Raw genomic sequence first — 10,244 nt, forward strand, 5'->3', positions numbered from 1 at the left:
GGTTGAACGGGTAAGGAGTGGCGGTAGGTGCTGGGGTGAAGAGAGGCGGTAGGTGCTGGGGAGAAGAGAGGTGGTAGGTGCTGAGGTGTAGAGGTTGTTGGTTGCTGGGGTGAATAGAGGTTATAGGTGCTGAGGTGAAGAGAGGTTGTAGGTGCTGGGGTGAACAGAGGTGGTAGGTGCTGGGGTGAAGAGAGGCAGTAGGTGCTTGTGTGAGGAGAGGTGGTAGGTGCTGGGATGAAGACAGGTGCTAGGCTGCAGAGAGGTGGTAGGTGCTGGGGTGAAGAGAGGTGGCAGATGCTGGTGTGAAGAGATGTGGTAGGTGCTGGGGTGAAGAGAGGTGGTAGGTGCTGGGGTCACAAGAGTTGGTAGGTGCTGGAGTGAAGAAATGTGGTAGGTGCTGGGGTGAAGAGAGGTGGTACTTGCTGGGGTGAACAGAGGTGGTAGGTGCCAGGGGAAGGAGGTGGTATGTGCTGGGGTAAAGAGAGGTGGTAGGTGCTGGAGGTGCTGGGGTAAAGAGAGGCAGTAGGTGCTGGAGTGAAGAGAGGCGGTAGGTGCTGGGGTGAAGAGAGGCGGTAGGTGCCAGGGGAAGGAGGTGGTATGTGCTGGGGTAAAGAGAGGTGGTAGGTGCTGGGGTAAAGAGAGGTGGTAGGTGCTAGGGCGAGGAGAGGTGGTAGGTGCTGGGATGAAGAGAGGTGGTTGGCGCTGCGGTGAAGAGAGGCGGTAGTTGCTGGGGTCATGAGAGGTGGTAGGTGCTGGGGTAAAGAGAAGTGGTAGGTGCTGGGGCGAGGAGAGGTGGTAGGTGCTGGGGTGAAGAGAGGTGGTACGTGCTGGGGTGAACAGAGGTGGTAGGTGCCAGGGGAAGGAGGTGGTATGTGCTGGGGTAAAGAGAGATGGTAGGTGCTAGGGCGAGGAGAGGTGGTAGGTGCTGGGGTGAAGAGAGGTGGTAGGTGCTGCGGTGAAGAGAAGTGGTAGGTGGTATGTGCTAGGGTGAAGAGAGGTGGTAGGTGCTGGGGTGAAGAGAGGTGGTAGGTGCTGGAGTGAAGAGAGGTGGTAGATGCTGGAGGTGCTGGGGTGAAGAGAGGCGGTAGGTGCTGGGGTAAAGAGAGGCGGTAGTTGCTGTGGTCATGATAGGCGGTAGGTGCTGGGGTAAAGAGAAGTGGTAGGTGCTGGGGTAAAGAGAGGCGGTAGGTGCTGGGGTGAAGAGAGGCGGTAGGTGCTGGGGTGAAGAGAGGGGGTAGGTGCTGGGGTGAAGAGAGGCGGTAGGTGCCTGGGGAAAGAGGTGGTAGGTGCTGGGGTAAAGAGAGGTGGTAGGTGCTGGGGCAAAGAGAGGTGGTAGGTGCTAGGGCGAGGAGAGGTGGTAGGAGCTGGGGTGAAGAGAGGTGGTTGGTGCTGGGGTGAAGAGAGGCGGTAGTTGCTGCGGTCATGGGAGGCGGTAGGTGCTGGGGTAAAAAGAAGTGGTAGTTGCTGGGGTAAAGAGAGGTGGTAGGTGCTAGGGCGAGGAGAGGTGGTAGGTGCTGGGGTGAAGAGAGGTTGTAGGTGCTGGGGTGAAGAGAGGTTGTAGGTGCTGGGGTAAAGAGAGGTGGTAGGTGCTGGGGTGAAGAGAGGTGGTAGATGCTGCGGTGAAGAGAAGTGGTAGGTGGTAGGTGCTAGGGTGAAGAGAGATAGTAGGTGGTAGGTGCTAGGGTGAAGAGAGGCGGTAGGTGTTGGGGAGAAGAGAGGTGGTAGGTGCTGAGGTGTAGAGGTTGTAGGTGCTGGGGGAAGGGAGGTTATAGGTGCTGGGGTGAAGAGATGTTGTAGGTGCTGGGGTGAAGAGAGGTAGTAGGTGCTGGGGTACAGAGTGGTGGTAGGTGTTGGGGTGAATGGGTGAAGAGAAGCAGTAACTGCTGGGGTAAAGAGAGGTGGTAGGTGCTGGGGTGAAGAGAGGTGGTAGATGCTGCGGTGAAGAGAAGTGGTAGGTGGTAGGTGCTAGGGTGAAGAGAGGTGGTAGGTGCTGGGGTGAAGAGAGGTGGTAGGTGCTGGAGTGAAGAGAGGTGGTAGATTCTGGAGGTGCTGGGGTGAAGAGAGGCGGTAGGTGCTGGGGTAAAGAGAGGCGGTAGGTGCTGGGGTGAACAGAGTCAGTAGGTGCTGAGGTGAAGAGAGGCGGTAGGTGCTGGGGTAAAGAGAGGCGGTAGTTGCTGTGGTCATGAGAGGCGGTAGGTGCTGGGGTAAAGAGAAGTGGTAGGTGCTGGGGTAAAGAGAGGCGGTAGGTGCTGGGGTGAAGAGAGGCGGTAGGTGCTGGGATGAAGAGAGAGGGTAGGTGCTGGGGTGAAGAGAGGCGGTAGGTGCCTGGGGAAAGAGGTGGTAGGTGCTGGGGTGAAGAGAGGTGGTAGGTGCTGGGGCAAAGAGAGGTGGTAGGTGCTAGGGCGAGGAGAGGTGGTAGGAGCTGGGGTGAAGAGAGGTGGTTGGTGCTGGGGTGAAGAGAGGCGGTAGTTGCTGGGGTCATGAGAGGCGGTAGTTGCTGGGGTAAAAAGAAGTGGTAGGTGCTGGGGTAAAGAGAGGTGGTAGGTGCTAGGGCGAGGAGAGGTGGTAGGTGCTGGGGTGAAGAGAGGTGGTAGGTGCTGCGGTGAAGAGAGGTTGTAGGTGCTGGGGTGAAGAGAGGTGGTAGGTGCTGGGGTACAGAGTGGTTTTAGGTGTTGGGGTGAATGGGTGAAGAGAAGCAGTAAGTGCTGGGGTAAAGAGAGGTGGTAAGTGCTGGGGTGAAGAGAGGTGGTAGATGCTGCGGTGAAGAGAAGTGGTAGGTGCTAGGGTGAAGAGAGGTAGTAGGTGCTGGGGTGAAGAGAGGTGGTAGGTGCTGGAGTGAAGAGAGGTTGTAGATACTGGAGGTGCTGGGGTGAAGAGAGGCGATAGGTGTTGGGGTGAAGAGAGGCGGTAGGTGCTGGGGTGAAGAGAGGGGGTAGGTGCTGTGGTGAAGAGAGGCGGTAGGTGCCTGGGGAAAGAGGTGGTAGGTGCTGGGGTAAAGAGAGGTGGTAGGTGCTGTGGTAAAGAGAGGTGGTAGGTGCAAGGGCGAGGAGAGGTAGTACGACCTGGGGTGAAGAGATGTGGTTGGTGCTGGGGTGAAGAGAGGCGGTAGGTGCTGGGGTAAAGAGAAGTGGTAGGTGCTGGGGTAAAGAGAGGTGGTAGGTGCTAGGACGAGGAGAGGTGGTAGGTGCTGGGGTGAAGAGAGGTGGTAGGTGCTGCGGTGAAGAGAAGTGGTAGGTGCTAAGGTGAAGAGAGGTGGTAGGTGCTGGGGTGAAGAGAGGTTGTAGGTGCTGTGGTGAAGAGAGGTGGTAGGTGCTGGGGTGAAGAGTGGTAGTAGGTGTTGGGGTGAAGAGAGGCGTTAGGTGCTTGTGTGAGGAGAGGTGGTAGGTGCTGGGATGAAGACAGGTGCTAGGGTGAAGAGAGTTGGCAGGTGCAGGTGTGAAGAGATGTGGCTGGTGCTGGGGTGCAGAGAGGTGGTAGGTGCTAGGGTGAAGAGAGGTGGTAGGTGCTGGTGTGAAGAGAGGTGGGTAGTGCTGGGGTGAAAAAATTTGATAAGTGCTGGAGTAAAGAGAGGTGGTAGGCGCTGGGGTGAAAAGAGGTGGTAGGTGGTGCCATGAAGAGAGGTGGTTGGTGGTAGGTGCTATGGTGAAGAGAGGTTGCAGGTGCTGGTGTGAAGAGATGTGGTAGGTGCTGGGGTGAAGAGAGGTGGTAGGTGCTGGGGTGAAGAGAGGTGGTAGGTGCTGGGGTCACAAGAGTTGGTAGGTGCTGGAGTGAAGAAATGTGGTAGGTGCTGGGGTGAAGAGAGGTGGTAGGTGCTGGGGTGAACAGAGGTGGTTGGTTCTGGGGTGAAGAGAGGTGGCAGATGCTAGAGGTGCTGGGGTGAAGAGGCAGTAGGTGCTGGGTTGAAGAGAGGCGGTAGGTGCTTGGGTGAAGAGAGGCGGTAGGTGCTTGGGTGAAGAGAGGCGGTAGGTGCTGGGGTGAAGAGAGGGGGTAGGTGCCTGGGGAAGGAGGTGGTAGGTGCTGGGGTAAAGAGAGGTGGTAGGTGCTGGGGTAAAGAGAGGTGGTAGGTGGTAGGGCGAGGAGAGGTGGTAGGTGCTGGGGTGAAAAGAGGTGGTTGGTGCTGCGGTGAAGAGAGGCGGTAGTTGCTGGGGTCATGAGAGGCAGTAGGTGTTGGGGTAAAGAGAAGTGGTAGGTGCTGGGGTAAAGAGAGATGGTAGGTGCTAGGGCGAGGAGAGGTGGTAGGTGCTGGGGTGAAGAGAGGTGGTAGGTGCTGCGGTGAAGAGAAGTGGTAGGTGCTAGGTGCTAGGGTGAAGAGCGGTGGTAGGTGCAGGGGTGAAGAGAGGTGGTAGGTGCTGGAGTGAAGAGAGGTGGTAGATGCTGGAGGTGCTGGGGTGAAGAGAGGCCGTAGGTGCTGGGGTAAAGAGAGGCGGTAGGTGCTGGGGTAAAGAGAGGCGGTAGGTGCTGGGGTGAAGAGAGGGGGTAGGTGCTGGGGTGAAGAGAGGGGGTAGGTGCTGGGGTGAAGAGAGGCGGTAGGTGCCTGGGGAAAGAGGTGGTAGGTGCTGGGGTAAAGAGAGGTGGTAGGTGCTGGGGTAAAGAGAGGTGCTAGGTGCTAGGGCAAAGAGAGGTGCTAGGGCAAGGAGAGGTGGTAGGTGCTGGGGTGAAGAGAGGTGGTAGGTGCTGGGGTGAAGAGTGGTGGTAGCTGTTGGGGTGAATGGGTGAAGAGAAGCAGTAAGTGCTGAGGTGAAGAGAGGTGGTAGGTGCTGGGGTGAAGACAGGTGGTAGATGCTGGGTTGAACGGGTAAGGAGTGGCGGTAGGTGCTGGGGTGAAGAGAGGCGGTAGGTGCTGGGGAGAAGAGAGGTGGTAGGTGCTGAGGTGTAGAGGTTGTTGGTTGCTGGGGTGAATAGAGGTTATAGGTGCTGAGGTGAAGAGAGGTTGTAGGTGCTGGGGTGAACAGAGGTGGTAGGTTCTGGGGTGAAGAGAGGCAGTAGGTGCTTGTGTGAGGAGAGGTGGTAGGTGCTGGGATGAAGACAGGTGCTAGGCTGCAGAGAGGTGGTAGGTGCTGGGGTGAAGAGAGGTGGCAGATGCTGGTGTGAAGAGATGTGGTAGGTGCTGGGGCGAAGAGAGGTGGTAGGTGCTGGGGTGAAGAGAGGTGGTAGGTGCTGGGGTCACGAGAGTTGGTAGGTGCTGGAGAGAAAACATGTGGTAGGTGCTGGGGTGAACAGAGGTGGTAGGTGCTGGGGTGAACAGAGGTGGTAGGTGCTGGGGTGAAGAGAGGTGGCAGATGCTGGAGGTGCTGGGGTAAAGAGAGGCAGTAGGTGCTGGAGTGAAGAGAGGATGTAGGTGCTAGGGTGAAGAGAGGCGGTAGGTGCTGGGGTGAAGAGAGGGGGTAGGTGCTGGGTGAAGAGAGGCGGTAGGTGCCAGGGGAAGGAGGTGGTAGGTGCTGGGGTAAAGAGAGGTGGTAGGTGCTGGGGTAAAGAGAGGTGGTAGGTGCCAGGGCGAGGAGAGGTGGTAGGTGCTGGGATGAAGAGAGGTGGTTGGCGCTGCGGTGAAGAGAGGCGGTAGTTGCTGGGGTCATGAGAGGCGGTAGGTGCTGGGGTAAAGAGAAGTGGTACGTGCTGGGGTAAAGAGAGATGGTAGGTGCTAGGGCGAGGAGAGGTGGTAGGTGCTGGGGTGAAGAGAGGTGGTAGGTGCTGCGGTGAAGAGAAGTGGTAGGTGGTATGTGCTAGGGTGAATAGAGGTGGTAGGTGCTGGGGTGAAGAGAGGTGGTAGGTGGTGGAGTGAAGAGAGGTGGTAGATGCTGGAGGTGCTGGGGTGAAGAGAGGCGGTAGGTGCTGGGGTAAAGAGAGGCGGTAGTTGCTGTGGTCATGAGAGGCGGTAGGGGCTGGGGTAAAGAGAGGTGGTAGGTGCTAGGGCGAGGAGAGGTGGTAGGTGCTGGGGTGAAGAGAGGCGGTAGGTGCTTGTGTGAGTAGAGGTGGTAGGTGCTGGGATGAAGTCAGGTGCTAGGGTGCAGAGAGTTGGCAGGTGCTGGTGTGAAGAGATGTGGCTGGTGCTGGTGTGAAGAGATGTGGCTGGTGCTGGGGTGAAGAGAGGTGGTAGGTGCTGGGGTGAAGAGAGGGGGTAGGTGCTGGGCTGAAGAGAGGTGGGTAGTGCTGGGGTGAAAAAATGTGGTAAGTGCTGGGGTAAAGAGAGGTGGTAGTCGCTGGGGTGAAAAAAGGTGGTAGGTGCTGGGGTGAAGAGAGGTGGCAGATGCTGGTGTGAAGAGATGTGGTAGGTGCTGGTGTGAAGAGAGGTGGTAGGTGCTGGGGTCACGAGAGTTGGTAGGTGCTGGAGTGAAGAAATGTGGTGGGTGCTGGGGTGAAGAGAGGTGGTAGGTGCTGGGGTGAACAGATGTGGTAGCTGCTGGGGTGAAGAGAGGTGGCAGATGCTGGAGGTGCTGGGGTGAAGAGAGGCAGTAGGTGCTGGAGTGAAGAGAGGTGGTAGGTGCTGGGGTGAAGAGAGGCGGTAGGTGCTGGGGTGAAGAGAGGGGGTAGGTGCTGGGGGAAGAGAGGCGGTAGGTGCCTGGGGATGGAGGTGGTAGGTGCTGGGGTAAAGAGAGGTGGTAGGTGCTGGGGTAAAGAGAGGTGGTAGGTGCTAGGGCGAGGAGAGGTGGTAGGTGCTGGGGTGAAGAGAGGTGGTTGGCGCTGCGGTGAAGAGAGGCGGTAGTTGCTGGGGTCATGAGAGGCGGTAGGTGCTGGGGCAAAGAGAAGTGGTAGGTGCTGGGGTAAAGAGAGATGGTAGGTGCTAGGGCGAGGAGAGGTGGTAGGTGCTGGGGTGAAGAGAGGTGGTAGGTGCTGCGGTGAAGAGAAGTGGTAGGTTATATGTGCTAGGGTGAAGAGAGGTGGTAGGTGCTGGGGTGAAGAGAGGTGGTAGGTGCTGTAGTGAAGAGAGGTGGTAGATGCTGGGGTAAAGAGAGGCGGTAGGCGCTGGGGTGAAGAGAGGCGGTAGGTCCTGGGGTGAAGAGAGGTGGTAGGTGCTGGGGTGAAGAGAGGGGGTAGGTGCTGGGGTGAAGAGAGGCGGTAGGTTCCTGCGGAAAGAGGTGGTAGGTGCTGGGGTAAAGAGAGGTGGTAGGTGCTGGGGTAAAGAGAGGGGGTAGGTGCTAGGGCGAGGAGAGGTGGTAGGAGCTGGGGTGAAGAGAGGCGGTAGTTGCTGTGGTCATGAGAGGTGGTAGGTGCTGGGGTAAAGAGAGGCGGTAGGTGCTGGGGTGAAGAGAGGCGGTAGGTGCTGGGGTGAAGAGAGGGGGTAGGTGCTGGGTTGAAGAGAGGTGGTAGGTGCCTGGGGAAAGAGGTGGTAGGTGCTGGGGTAAAGAGAGGTGGTAGGTGCTGGGGTGAAGAGAGGTGGTAGGTGCTGGAGTGAAGAGAGGTGGTAGATGCTGGAGGTGCTGGGGTGAAGAGAGGCGGTAGGTGCTGGGGTGAAGAGAGGTGGTTGGTGCTGCAGTGAAGAGAGGCGGTAGTTGCTGGGGTCATAAGAGGTGGTAGGTGCTGGGGTAAAGAGAAGTCGTAGGTGCTGGGGTAAAGAGAGATGGTAGGTGCTAGGGCGAGGAGAGGTGGTAGGTGCTAGGGTGAAGAGAAGTGGTAGGTGCTGCGGTGAAGAGAAGTGGTAGGTGGTAGGTGTTAGGGTGAAGAGAGGTGGTAGGTGCTGGGGTGAAGAGAGGTGGTAGGTGCTGGAGTGAAGAGAGGTGGTAGGTGCTGGAGTGAAGAGAGGTGGTAGATGCTGGAGGTGCTGGTGTGAAGAGAGGCGGTAGGTGCTGGGGTAAAGAGAGGCGGTAGGTGATGGGGTGAAGAAAGGCGGTAGGTGCTGGGGTGAAGGGAGGCGGTAGGTGCTGGGGTGAAGAGAGGGGGTAGGTGCTGGGGTGAAGAGAGGCCGTAGGTGCCTGGGGTAAGAGGTGGTAGGTGCTGGGGTAAAGAGAGGTGGTAGGTGCTGGGGTAAAGAGAGGTGGTAGGTGCTAGGGTGAGGAGAGGTGGTAGGAGCTGAGGTGAAGAGAGGTGGTTGGTGCTTGGGTGAAGAGGGGCGGTAGTTGCTGAGGTCATGAGAGGCGGTAGGTGCTAGGGTAAAGAGAAGTGGTAGGTGCTGGGGTAAAGAGAGGAGATAGGTGCTAGGGCGAGGAGAGGTGGTAGGTGCTGGGGTGAAGAGAGGTTGTAGGTGCTGCAGTGAAGAGAAGTGGTAGGTGCTAGGGTGAAGAGAGGTGGTAGGTGCTGGGGTGAAGAGAGGTTGTAGGTGCTGGGGTGAAGAGGGGTTGTAGGTGCTGGGGTGAAGAGAGGTGGTAGGTGCTGGGGAGAAGAGTGGTGGTAGGTGTTGGGGTGAATGGGTGAAGAGAAGCAGTAAGTGCTGGGGTGAAGAGAGGTGGTAGGTGCTGGGGTGAAGAGAGGTGGTAGATGCTGGGTTGAACGGGTAAGGAGTGGCGGTAGGTGCTGGGGTGAAGAGAGGCGGTAGGTGCTGGGGAGAAGAGAGGTGGTAGGTGCTGAGGTGTAGAGGTTGTAGGTGCTGGGGTGAAAGGAGGTTATAGGTGCTGCGGTGAACAGAGGTGGTAGGTGCTGGGGTGAAGAGAGGCGTAAGGTGCTTGTGTTAGGAGAGGTGGTAGGTGCTGGGATGAAGACAGGTGCTAGGGTGAAGAGAGTTTGCAGGTGCTGGTGTGAAGAGATGTGGTAGGTGTTGGGGTGAAGAGAGGTGGTAGGTGCTGGGGTCACAAGAGTTGGAAGGTGCTGGAGTGAAGAAATGTGGTAGGTGCTGGGGTGAAGAGAGGTGGTAGGTGCTGGGGTGAACAGAGGTGGTAGGTGCTGGGGTGAAGAGAGGTGGCAGATGCTAGAGGTGCTGGGGTGAAGAGAGGCGGTAGGTGCTGGGGTGAAGAGAGGCGGTAGGTGCTGGGGAGAAGAGAGGTGGTAGGTGCTGAGGTGTAGAGAGGCGGTAGGTGCCTGGGGAAGGAGGTGGTAGTTGATGGGGTAAAGAGAAGTGGTAGGTGCTGGGGTAAAGAGAGGTGGTAGGTGATAGGGCGAGGAGAGGTTGTAGGTGCTGGGGTGAAAAGAGGTGGTTGGTGCTGCAGTGAAGAGAGGCGGTAGTTGCTGGGGTCATGAGAGGCGGTAGGTGTTGGGGTAAAGAGAAGTGGTAGGTGCTGGGGTAAAGAGAGATGGTAGGTGCTGGGGTGAAGAGAGGCGTTAGGTGCTTGTGTGAGGAGAGGTGGTAGGTGCTGGGATGAAGACAGGTGCTAGGGTGAAGAGAGTTGGCAGGTGCTGGTGTGAAGAGATGTGGCTGGTGCTGGGGTGCAGAGAGGTGGTAGGTGCTGGGGTGAAGAGAGGTGGGTAGTGCTGGGGTGAAAAAATGTGGTAAGTGCTGGGGTAAAGAGAGGTGGTAGGCGCTGGGGTGAAAAGAGGTGGTAGGTGGTGCCATGAAGAGAGGTGGTTCGTGGTAGGTGCTATGGTGAAGAGAGGTTGCAGGTGCTGGTGTGAAGAGATGTGGTAGGTGTTGGGGTGAAGAGAGGTGGTAGGTGCTGGGGTCACAAGAGTTGGTAGGTGCTGGAGTGAAGAAATGTGGTAGGTGCTGGGGTGAAGAGAGGTGGTAGGTGCTGGGGTGAACAGAGGTGGTAGGTGCTGGGGTGAAGAGAGGTGGCAGATGCTAGAGGTGCTGGGGTGAAGAGAGGCGGTAGGTGCTGGGGTAAAGAGAGGCGGTAGGTGCTGGGGTGAACAGAGGGGGTTGGTTCTGGGGTGAAGAGAGGTGGCAGATGCTAGAGGTGCTGGGGTGAAGAGAGGCGGTAGGTGCTAGGTTGAAGAGAGGCGGTAGGTGCTGGGGTTAAGAGAGGCGGTAGGTGCTGGGGTGAAGAGAGTCGTTGGTGTTGGGGTGAAAAGAGGTGGTAGGTGCTGGGTTGAAGAGAGGTGGTAGGTGCTGGGGAGAAGAGAGGTGGTAGGTGCTGGGGTGAACGAGTGAAGAGAGGCGGTAGGTGCTGGGGTGAAAGAGTGAAGAGAGGCGGTAGTTGCTGGGTTGATGAGGGGTGGTAGGTTCTGGGGTGGTAGTTGCTGGGGTGAAGCGAGGTGGTAGGTGCTGGGGTTAACGGGTGAAGAGAGGAGGTTGGTGCTGGGGTGAAGAGAGGTGGTAGGTGCTGGGGTGAAGTGAGGCGGTAGGTGCTGGAGTAAAGAGAGGCAGTAGGTGCTGGAGTAAAGAGAGGCGGTAGGTGCTGGGTGAAGAGAGGTGGTAGGTGCTGGGGTGAATGGGTGGTGGT

Source organism: Triturus cristatus, chromosome 1_1 (assembly GCF_964204655.1).
Source record: "Triturus cristatus chromosome 1_1, aTriCri1.1, whole genome shotgun sequence".
NCBI classification, from domain to species: Eukaryota; Metazoa; Chordata; class Amphibia; order Caudata; family Salamandridae; genus Triturus; species Triturus cristatus.